At 37.9% G+C, this 13,030-nt stretch overlaps 1 pseudogene; it reads left to right on the top strand.

Moving 5' to 3' along the window:
• The first annotated feature begins 10,577 nt into the window (after positions 1–10,577).
• On the top strand, positions 10,578–12,570 carry LOC147626372 (uncharacterized; annotated as a pseudogene).
• The last annotated feature ends 460 nt before the right edge of the window (positions 12,571–13,030 follow it).

Below are 13,030 nucleotides of genomic sequence, written 5' to 3' on the forward strand. Positions count from 1 at the left end.
AAAGGCTTGGATCATCGACAAAACAGAAGGTGTTGCTCGTTGACGTGCTCTCCACTCTCTCTTTCTCTCACACGAGCTACCCTTTTCCTCTCCTCCTCTTGAACTTGGTGGATGGGGGGAAGTCTAGTCCTATCACGTTTCTAACTCCTACGACTTTGAGAACCCATTCTCAAGGAAGCTAAGAGAGAAAAATTTATGAAGGCTCAATGATGGGATAGTACCAGAGATGTGTGTGGGATATTCCTAGAGAGTGTGTTTATATAGGAAAAAAAGGTTATCCACTTCAAATCTCATTGGATTTCCTATCTAAGATTGATTGGATAATTAAGATAAACATAAAGATAAAAAGAAAACTATTATCCACTTAAAAATTCATATTATTAATAAAAAATACTTACAAGTCTAAATATTTATCATTACTAGATATATAAATATATCTTTTGTTTTATAATTATGTAACTGTATTTTCTTTTATAATTTATTTTTTAAAATTTTATTCAAAGATTTTTTCTACACATAAAATATTTTTAAGAAATAGTAAATTTTAAAATTAAATAATATAAACTTTAGAAATAATATTATTTATCTAATTTTAAAACATAATCCTTTAAAATTAGTGATTTTATATGTATATTTTATTATTTAAAATTCTATATTTTATTTTTCTTTTTTTAAAAATACTAAAAATATATTAAATTAACTTTTTTAAAAATATATTTTTGAAAAAAATGGAAAGGTGGGAAGAAGGTGCCACGTGTCACAAGCGTGCATGCCAGGTGGCATTTTCTTGACATGTGGCACTATTATGTGGCTGCCATGTCAGCAAGTGCGAGGTGGCATGCAAAGGTGGAAAGAAGATGCTGCATTATTGTGACTAGGATGATGAGGTGGAAAGTCAACTAGGTTGACCATGTTGACATGGAGAGTGAACACTGAAGGTGACAAGGTGCTTATGTGGATCCCCTCGAAGCAAATGTGGACATAAAGTGGTATGCATATATAAGATTTTTGTTTACCCAAGCCTCACACATGGCATGATATCTAGGCTTTGAAGTTTACCAAGCCTAGATTTCCAAACATTAATAGGATTGGTTTTAGACTTGAAAAGAGGAGAGTGGACACAATATGGGAATTTTCACTCGGGAGGATTGAAAATGAACCTTCCCATACTCAAATTAAGCCTTTTTTTTAATAAACTCATGGTAATAAGTATATTTATCCCTAGAGTTTTTAGATTGAAAGATTCAATATTTAATTTTCTAGAATTAAATTACAATTGATTTAATGGGCCTCTAACAGTCATAACAAATTTTCCAAAGTAAATCTACAAAAATCCAACGTTAGATTTATAATTTTATCTTAGATCCACATTCTTCTAATCTTCCCCAACCTAATCATCACTAGATCCATAAAAACTAAGGGTAGATGTGGTGGGAGGACAAAATAGTATGTTTTTTCATAACAATTCTCATGCCTTTTAAATAATATACAAAATAGTAGAATACATCAAAAATTACTCAATAAATCAAGTTAAGCTCTATGTTATTTGAATTTGTGATATGCAAATTGGGAACATCATATGAGTAATAATGTAAAAGTTATAGGCAATTTACTCACATTCAGTGTACCTGTCCAAACCTCCGACAGGGCCTGTATACAATTTTGGTTCCCACAGAAAAGGGGATTTGCAATTATGGAATATTCGATAAAATTATAGTTTTATTTGCCCAACTTTGCATATGATGTTTCATTAGAAGACCTTGAAGTGAAACTCCTTTGCTAACTAGGAGAGATTCGCTATTCTTGTTGAAAAAATGCTTGTTTTCAGGCTAAACCCAAGGGTGCCCACTAAACGAAACTAGATAACCTCATCTTGCAACCACCCAATAGTGATGTTGGTTGAGACTGAACTCCCAAGATGTGGCAGGGCTAACAACATTTCTCTCTACAAAGATAAAAATTATGCTAATTGGAATCTGGCTGAGAGGAACCCCCCCTGACTCAGGATTGATTTAAAAGATTGGGTGGAGGCAGAATGCAAGACAATGCCACAATCAATGAGGAATTACCTTTGCCTCTCTCAAGGAGGATCTAGAATTGGTTGGACGAAGGCAAGGAGGAAGGGATGACTTGCCCGAACTAGCTGAAATTCTTGTTAATTAGATGGGAAAGTATTATGAGAGTGACAATCGAATGCAACCCTTCCAATGGTGCATGAGGGATATTAAGCTCTTTCAATCCTTGATGTTGGTGTCGAAGTAAGTATCGTCACGAATCAATGTTGGGAAAATGGAAAAAACTGGCCTTGGAGTATAAAAACCTCATTAATTGTAAAAATGGGTAATGGTACCATGTCATGGTGGCCAATGGGAGTTTTGCACAACCTGGAGATGAAAGCCTTCTTGTTCCAATATTGTGATATGTCAGTCCATGAGTTTTATTGGGCACATAGATTCATACGATGTGATTCTTGGTAGACCTTTTATGAGTGCAACAAAAAGTAAGTTTGCTTTTCAAGTTGGCAAGTGGAGGGTGTGGGTTTCATCCTTTTTCTTCTATCACTCAATGTTTTTGTAGAGATTTCATATGCCCTTCGGTCATACAATACTGGCCATAGAAGGGGTTCGTGTGAGTCTATGATTTCTTCCAACATTGTTGGAAGAAGGGAGAGATCAAACAAAGACCCGGTTCCCTCATAGATTTGTAGCACTCAAAATGAGGAGGTGGATCCAAAAGTCCCATCTCAAACCAGGCAAGGTGACAACACGATTCTCATCTCTGATACAACCACTGTGGTGGATAGGCCACCTAACCACCTACCTACCTTGGGTAATGATGTTCTAGAGAGCATTTTGGAGGAGGTGATTGAGAGTTTTGTCATAAAGAGATATACTGATCCGCCTCGTATACCTCTTTGTAGGCTCATGTGGAGAATTTTCCATAAGGTTGTTGGTCCCGGGAGGACTGACGGACTTGTAAACATCTTTTTGAGAAATCAGGTTATAGTGTGTTGGGATGTCCATTTGTAGTGTCCTTCAAGAAACCTGGCCATGATCAAGAAATCATGTTTGAAAATGATTTGAACGAATGGGGGCCATTGTGGAGAGAGGTGAACGAGGAGTTTGAGAAAAATCTTCCACCTGAGTGGGAAGATCTTCGAGGCAAGAAGTTTGTTATTTGGTATGGGAACCGTAGACTCATAACTTGGCTCAAAATGATCAATACTCGTAAGTTGTTCAAAGCTAGTACTATACTCTTAATTGTGCCCATAATCTTGAGGATTGTCTCTTTACTATTTTTGTGACCTCTTTTAAATTATTAGAGTAATTCATGGTCAAATGGAGGTATTGCAAGGTGAAGTGCCAATTTGTGAATGTGGGTTGGAGAACAGAGGGCGAGTTAATGTTAGCCTTGAAAGCTCAAAATGAGTGAGAGACTACTCTCTTTGTTTTTTGGGATGTTGTGAATTATAGGCTTTACGATAGCTCTTTGTCTCTTATGAGGTCTGCTTTATGTGTACATTATGTTAATAAGAATGCTTGCTTTATGTTTTTGTTGTTTTTTTTGCCTTGTGTAGAGTTGGAAGAACAACTGTGAGCACAAATTATGGTCAGAAAATATTCCTTTTTGAAAAACTGGGAATGGCAAACAAGGTCTCTTTAATGAAAGGGTTTCAACCAGAGTGGATGCAATGGAATGAGCTAGAGCTATCATATGAGAGAAAAGCAAACAAGGACTCTTGGTATAATGCTCCAACTATTTTACTCACACTACTTGTATGGATTGTAAGGAGAATTGTGTATTTAAAACATTAATGGAAGATTCTTCCAAAAGTGCTTTCACTTTTTATATGGTCTTTGTGGGTCACCATTTTGATATGTAGGGAGAATTTGATGCCTCCCTAGCTAAAGAGATTATGGAAATAAAGGACCCTACTCTCACAGCAAACGAGAGGGAGAGCTTGGCTCATAGTAGCAGGGCCAAGAAGGTGTACAAAGAACGACCATATAAGGTATGTGGCTTGTGATGATATTATGAAGTGGGTGTTGATGAGCTATTTTCTTTTAAAGATGTTGTCCATTGCAAATATGGCAAATGGTCAAGGATTTTTCTCATTGCTATTTAATCATAGTTGGGCTAAAGACAAAGACATGGTGGGGTTGACCAAGAACAACATTCAGTCATTGGTTGTGGCCAAGATTACTCCTGAAAGGTGGTATTGAAATCAAATATTTGTTTTTTTTAATGTTGGTAAAGCTTGAGTAGTCATAGGCTTCTTGTTCTTACATGCAACCATAAGAAGGATTTGTTCCACTCCATTTTAAATTGTAGGTTGGATGACCCCGTTTTTGAGCAGTATAGTAGCACTCAAAAATTTAGAATGCATCTAAGGAAGGAGTGGTATTGGGGGAATATTCTCAAACAATGTCACAAATTAAGATTGAATGTCGTGGAGGAGTTTCCCTCGAATATTTTGACAAATGGTTCTCTAACCAAAGAAGATACCATATAGATAATTCTTTTTGTGAGTTATGGGGTCGCCTTAACACAAAGGAGTCGGATGAGAAAATTTCTGAGCTCATGGAGTCTTCAAAAAGAGTTTTCTATTGGTATGCTTGTTCTTCTCTATCCCTAGCTCTTGTTCATGTCTCTTTGTAATTTATATGGCATGATAATTTTTTATACTCTCTTGTGATTCATGGCTAGTGAAGCTACATGATGAGCACTCTATTGAGGATATGCCAGATTTTGTGGAGTGGATAGATTCTTCTAGGAAGGGATGCATTTTCCCCTCTTGGGATGCAAGATCATGGGCTTAGTGATTGGGAGAAGGAATATTGCCCTTGGTGGTTGGATTATTCCATTGGGGAGTATCCCAAAAATGAGGCATTTCATTATAAGGGTAAAATATCAAATTATACCTCCCATTCAGAGTTTGTGCATTATCAACAATTATGTTTTCTTCATTAATGACATGTATTACTCTAAAAGAAGCTTGATCCATCCGACCACCCGCGATCCATCACTCGCATTGCACTCACATCTTTGTAGAGACTCTTTTAACCTCTAGAGGGCTTATCAAAATTTAATCTTAGAAAATTATTATAACACACTCACACTCACACTCACACTTTTCACTCTCATCTTGAATAGACTCAAATATAACAATTTTGCACATTCTAGCCTCTGTATAGGGACTTCAAATTAAATTTCCCAAACAATATAACCAAGAGAAATATTTGTCTCAACCTCAATCTTGACCTTGATCTCACTCAGAGTCTTCATTTGAATCTCAATCTAGATCTCAATCATCTCAACTAATCATGAATAACATCTTACACACTTACAAGCCAAGGCACGAGAAATAGTAAAAAAGACTGCAAAATAACACTTCGAAATGGGTAGAAGAACATCCCTCAAGTAGAAACCAAAAGACAAAACAAAACCTTCTAAACACACCCAAGAAAAACAAGGGACAACAAACTATCTAAACCAAGGTTGAATTAAAGGACACGGTAAAGGAGCATGTGGAGGACATAAACCCAAAAGAGCCAAACGCTCTCATGATGCAGAAACATCCACCTCAAAAGCCACCACACAACCCACAAGACCCATATATGCAACACAGGATATCAAATCCCAAAAGAAACTTCAATCTCGTTGCATGGGCAAACATAAAGAAAACCCGACGATCCAAAGAAAGTCAGAAGATGAAACAAGTTCTAGTACGTCACTTAGTGAGGATGAAATAAGCTCTGATTCGTCACTCAGTGCACTTAATAGACCAATCAAGAAACTAGAATCCACCCAACCACCCCAAATTGAAAATCATGACCATATGACATATGTGGAATACAAAAAGCAAGCTCAAGAGAGCATCCTTAGCATGGTTGAGTGTCTTACAGGATCACCTGTTGTGATTGAACCTCATAATGAAAATCCTAAAAAAGTAACCAAAATACAAAAACAAAAGGATTATCGCTTTCCCTTTCAAGAGGAAGACATACTCTCTACTACAGAAGAGTCATTAGAGATAGATTGCACGAATTATGCAGTTGAGAAAGCACGTGAGGAATTTGATAATTCCCTTAGTCTCTCAAAACCTCATTTGGAGAAATGCTGTTCTCTCATGGCGAAGCCAACATAACATCAACACTTGCACCTTTAAGGGCTCAACATAAGTTATACTAAGTTTTCAAACATATTGAAACAGAAACGAGATCTGAAGCTAAAACACAAACTGAAACATCCATGGTTCCTCTTGAGATTCTATCATGATATTGGATTTTCCTACAAGCAATGATGTTAAGTGCAAACACACATTAATTAGCCCTCGAGCTAGTCATAACATCATGACAATAGACACTTGGGTGTCATTGGGACAACCCAAACTCATCCCTATAGACAATGGTCTTACAAGAGGAGCCAATGGACAAAACATTGAGGTTCCGGGTTACTTTAGCTATGTTACTCAAACAATCGATGGAGATATGGAGTTTACATTCCATGTTACCATAGATTCCCTTGAGTATGATGTCATCCTTGGATTACTATTATGGGAGGAAGAGACCTTGGAGGAGTTGTAACTTTCAACATATCTTATTGAAAAGATCCCTAGGATTCTGGTTGAATTGGAACTTCCCACCAATAAAATCACCTTAGCTCAAGCACAGCTTTATCAAACATGAGAACGCAATCTCATGACCCTTGATTTATGGGATTTGTTAGGTCAACCAACACTCATGGCTCATCTTGGAAGAATTTCTTTTACACAAGACTTGAACATGCCATGTTTGGGATACTTTGAGCATAAAATGTATATTGAAACTAATCCCCTTACTTGCAAGTTTTTGGTGGTTAAGTATGTGTAGAAGAAGATTTGATCTTGGGACATAAATGGACTATTGCTACCCAAGCACCACTGTGCTTTGCCAACAATAGGGTCATCATGATGGTAAATAGCACAAAGTTGACTATACCATACTGCAAGGAAGAGGATCCAACCTTAATGGATTTCTATGATGTTGAATGCAAAAAGTTACAAGCCTCTTCCATAAAAACTCCTCTACACAATGACCTACCATCTGCGTCATGACCAACTCCGATAAAGCATCTACTCCTGCAACCCCATCGTAACCAACAAAGTTCGATGCCAAAACCTCTCAGTCTCACAGTAGCTATTCCTCAAAAAGTTTCCCATGTGCAACCATCTATATTTAACAAGGAACTCAAAGGAAAATCCCCGGAGCCAATGCCTCTTTATTAACAAACCTCACCAAAGGAGATGGAAATATGCTCAAAAGCCTCATCAAATGCCACTCTGCAAGATACTCGAACCTCATCATCAACAATGCCCATGAGTCTCAAACCTACAGCCTCAGCACTATGTGAAGGAGGGCTCACAACTTCCACTTCAACCAAAAAGAAAAATCCACCAAGACAACAAAAAACAAGATATCTTAATGGTATCAAAATGTGGGTGGAGAAGTAGCTACTTGTAGCTCAAGGCTACTATGAAGGTGCCAATCAAATTTGGGTTCCTCGATCATCAAAGCCTCTTCCTCAATGCAGCGCTCAAAATCCAAGGAAAAATAAAAGTACACAACACCGTCCACCACAAAAGCCTATGCAAGTTCCTCAATGAACTCCACCAAGTCAACAAGTGTGGGAACCAAAAAGATTACTGCAAGCACAAGGATACTACCAAGATAATACAAAATCTTAGATTCCCAAGTGCATCAAAAAGTCTCCTTAACCTGTTCAAAGAAACAAACCTCAATACCAAAGGCATCAACCACCAGTTTATAATGTACATCAAAGATGGGTGCTTGTGCATGTGCTTCAACAACAAGGATACTACGATGGTAATCCCATCATATGGTTGCCAAAACCGAACAATGTGAAGAAAGCTTCACCACCGACTTCAACCTCAATAGCTTCACCTAAAGTTTGACAAGAATGGAGACCCAAGTAACACCAAGCAAGCCACTCAAAACTCTCATGCATTCAGCACCTACACAAGAGCTTGTGTGTTCAAGAAACCCTAATGGTAACCAACCAGCAGTCTTATCTACCGCCTCAATAACATTTGAGCCAAAAATTCAAGAATCAATTCCCACGTCTGCAAACAGACTTATGGGTGCATCAAAGACAAACTCACAATGCTCTTTTCACCCCTTTAGATGTGAAGCGTAAGTGCAGAAGCTACGTGGCAAACATAAGCATAAGTGCAGAAGCTACACGGCAGACATAAGAACCTATTCTCCCAAATCTAAGAGAACCATAAGTACTACCCCCATAGAGCCAATAGAACTGTTGTGACGACTTGAACTGTGCATCACAACCATCTGACCAAACCCATTGCTGGCCACGTGTGATCCCACAATCTCATAAAAAATCATCATGGAGATGAAAACAATGTTGCACAAAATCTGCATCGTGTGAACGATCATCAACTGATATAGAAAAGACACTATCAAAAATAATGACATGGGCCTCGATCGGGGTACTTTCTATCCCATCTACATGGGCCTCTACATGTTGATAGCTAATGTGGACCATAAATAGTAACCTGGTGAGGTAAGTAAGAGAGACGATTAGGACACAAAAAATCAAATAAGTAATATAGCTCAAACACGAAACAAATATTATGAAATAGAACTAACACCTACTCCGAGAAGTAATACTCAGATTGTATCTCCTCAAAAAGTTGTAAAAATGTAGTTCTCTACAAAATCAACCACTGAGACGACCACACCAATAGGAAATTCTGCCAAGCATGCTCAGAATTGACGATCCTACCACTTGGCACGGTGATTGTGCTGTATATAGGGGTATATCTTCTCCCTAAATGTGGCTGTGAAGTGACAATGTGGTGTATGTTTGTCCACGAGATGCAACTTCTTGGACTGCCCACTCTGGAGCTTGTGTGTCACATACTCATAATGTCGCCATGGCACTATCTCTTCGTCACTTGCATCAAGATCTACCATATGTAGATGTGCAAGTGAACCACATGATGTGAAATTGCTCTCCACACAAGGCATCATATGGAAATGGGCATCCTCTATGCGTGCACACAAAAGAGAGTGGATGAAATCATGAGTGACGACTACGAGGCAACTCTCTATGTCCACTAAGAGAACAGAACACATCATAAAAAAGTTGGAACTCAACATGGTATAGTGACAACAATATTTGTCATGATGTCATGAGAACCTCACAAACCAAGGCTTACACCCCTCAAATGACCTTTGCCTGATTTTAAGATCTGGATATGATGCCACAAATTGAGAATACAACTCTGTTTGGGTCATTTCAAGAAAGCAAGCACCGTGCTCAATGAACACTCCTCTTGTCACTCTCTTATGCAAAGCTTTCTTGAAAACTAGCAAGGCACGACAATTTTCCTCCCAAACTTTCTATCAAGTCTCTAGTGGTTTCATCTAGTAGGTGATCATGCCTAGCTACACGACCACTACTCACCCCACTTAAAAATCAATATTATTAATAAAAAAATATTTACAAGTCTAAATATTTATCATTACTAGATATACAAATATATCTTTTGTTTTATAATTATATAACTATATTTTCTTTTATAATGTTTTTTTAATTTTATTCAAAGGTTTTTTCTACACATAAAATATTTTTAAGAAAAAGTAAATTTTTAAATTTACTAATATAAACTTTAAAAATAATATTATTTATCTAATTTCAAAAAATAATCCTTTAAAATTAGTGATTTTATATTAATAAGTTATATATTTTTATTATTTAAAATTCTATATTTTATTTTTCTTTTTTTGAAAATACTAAAAATATACTAAATTAAATTTTTATCATGTTGAAACCTCGTACTTGCAATTGGTACATGGTACATAAATTGGTACATGGTACATGGTATTGTAATCGTAATAGCTTATGTTGAGCTTGATACTTTGAAATCACGTGCTTTGAAACTTCATAGTTCGGATCTTTAAGCTTGAAAGTTAGCTTGAGTTGATACGTAGCGTAGAATCTGGGACCTTTGCAAAAATTATGAAAATAAAAAGCTTGTTAATATTAGAGCCTAACATAGAAAAACAGTCATTGGAACTGCGATAAAGATTCTAATTTGTCTCTATCTAGCTTTCCAAGAGCTTTTGAGAAATTGTTGATGCTTGCCAATCTTTTGCTTCTTTTGATGTGTTACAACATGGCCTCGCCTCTTTCCTTGTTTAGGGTTTGTTTTTTTTTAAACGTAAAGATAAATAAATAGTGTTCTCGCAGATACTTAGGCTAATTAACTTACCACCGACAAATAATTAATTGTTTGACAATAGACAAATTCAGTGATGCAACAAACATATGTCAATATATATCATCAACAAATATATGTACATGTGTCTAGAGTGGTGATCAGTCCTCACATGTACAAAACAGATCCCTAAGTATGATCACTACATGAGACATCACTATACGAGTCGCTAGTATCGGACTCATGATCACCATCACCATCACCACTGCCACCACCCGTGCCCCCACCCGCAACACCACCATCACCAGTGCCACCACCCATGCCCCCATCCGCAATCATGGCGCCGCACCTCTCAGCCTCTCGGTGTCGCCCCTCGGCCTCCTATCGAGCCACCTCTGTCATGTCGTCCTCGCCATATTGCTTCTGCATTAGTTAGTGAAATCAAATAAGAACATATTACAGTTAACATGAAAATAAACTACAAAATAAAATTGATACCCACAAGTGGATTTGGCCTGTCAGCAACAAGTGTCGCCTGCAAAGCGTGATAGCCATAGTATGTGGCGTACTCCATCTCCTGCGGGCCGTAGGTGCACGACCATAGTCTTTGGTCTGCATCAAGACAGAACCAAAGACTTATTGATTTCTTCATTCAATAATATTACCTGTCAGCAACAACAAGTGGATTTGGCCTGTCAGCAACAACAAGTGTCGCCTACAAAGCGTGATAGCCGTAGTATGTGGCGTACTCCATCTCCTGCGGGCCGTAGGTGCACGACCATAGTCTTTGATCTGCATCAAGATAGAACCAAAGACTTATTGATTTATTCATTCAATAATATTACCTTTGAAAGTTAAAATTTCAACGGTCTCACAAATGTGGCCTCAAATCCATCTGGCCTAGTCTAGATGTGTGACCAGCTTGCAGTCTCTTTCGTGCTACCGTCTATGTAAATTTGATTAAACAAAATAACATAGATTAGAGAATAGTTAGAATCAATCTAGCAAAGTTCATATTAATTCTAATATACTTTAGCAAAGGCACACACCTTCTGCTGTGCTGCTGAGGAAAAGTTATGCGTACGCATCTCTCCTTGCAGAAGTATTGCCATGTCTCCATGCACATATCAGCCCTCCTCTTGTTTGTCTCCACCATACAGTAGCGTCTGTTTATTTTTCATATTACAATAAGCGTTAGAATATACCATAGAACTTGTTAGATTTTAATGTTTTGTTTCTTTTATTGATTTTTTAACTTCGATGTTTTTATGGTACTTGAAAATCAGATTCGGACCAATCAGAGGGTACACCGCCACCTCCAATACTGTACATGAACCCGTTTATGATGATTTCTACTACAATGAGTCTATTATATGCTGGTGCGCTCGTTGTCGTGGCACATATCGGAGGCCACGACAGGACTGCTTTTCACATGAGATGACTCATGGTACTTTTGAGCGAGCACCACCACCTGAGGAGCGACATCGACCTATGGTATGTGACTGTTCTCCCTTAATTTTATTATTGGTTATTTTATAAAGCAAAGACTCATATATAATCCAACCATATTATATATGTAGGTATATTCACTTGATGAGGATGACTTCACTATCAGTGGTGCACATGTCCCTTGCACACGGCACGGATAGGTCATTTGTTGCAGTTCGAGGTTTCTCGACATCCTCTACCTCCTGCTTTGGAGGCTGAGACGGGTGGAGATCATCCGTTGCCTACTCGTTTGCATTCTCTAATACAGACGTATGATCGAAGACGATACTACGGAGGATGGCAGAGAGGATCACTTCCTTTAGATGGAGTGGTTTTTAGCTTCTGGGGTAATCGCTTCATGATTGCTCCATCTACCATCAGTGGAGCAGGACGAGGCCTCTTTATTGCACAGGATTTGCATGTGCCCCCTCGTTCAGAGGTCACCCTTATGTCTTTTTGTGGACCTATATATAGATGGGGTCCATGGCATCAACTTACTCACTACATTCAGAGCATGAGTACTTATGGGTTATGTCTCAATACAGCCTCTCTTTCTGATAAAGGGATTACACATGCAGAAGGACAAAGACTCTATATTGACGGAAGACCTTACTCTCAAAGGAAACATAGCAGGTTTAATCAATAGTAGTCGAGGGATGAGTTCAAGAACCAATTGCACATTTGTGGAGTGTGAGAATAGTCATGAACCAGGACATATGAGCAGGGATGTAGAAAGATACATAGTTGTCAATGCTATTAGATCATTACGTGCTGGTGATGAATTGCTGATCAATTATGGATGGCGCAGACCTCCACGAGCACCCTTAACAGATGAGGGTTGAGAGCTTCCATTAGGGCCAAAAACGTCTCAAAATGGGCTGTGTAAGGAATTTCGCTAACTTGCTAATTAGTAGAATGTTGACGGTCAAAACGGCTCCAAATTTAGCCGTTTTGGATATTTAAAGCGTATCTATCTGATTGAATACGTATCTAAGTACATATTTTAAAATCTAAAAAAATATATCGTTTTCATGCTACTCTTTAATGGCTCGTCTTGAAATTTGTCCTCTTTTAGTGACTTCGCGGCAAAATGACCATTCCCTCCAAACGCGCTCTTATCCATTCTCCAAAAAAATTCCACTCCTCTGCTTCTCTAAGAATTTCACAAGCTACATCTCATTCTCATTCTTCTGTGTCTCTCATGTTCTAATAGCTCTGCTTATATTTTTAGCTCTGTTAGTAATGAGTGATACATCTAATCGTAAGTTTCATTTGAATATCAAGCTCAACCAAGAGTATGCA

Source organism: Cibotium barometz, chromosome 22 (assembly GCF_041138505.1).
Source record: "Cibotium barometz isolate CiBa-2024 chromosome 22, ASM4113850v1, whole genome shotgun sequence".
Classification (NCBI taxonomy): Eukaryota; Viridiplantae; Streptophyta; class Polypodiopsida; order Cyatheales; family Cibotiaceae; genus Cibotium; species Cibotium barometz.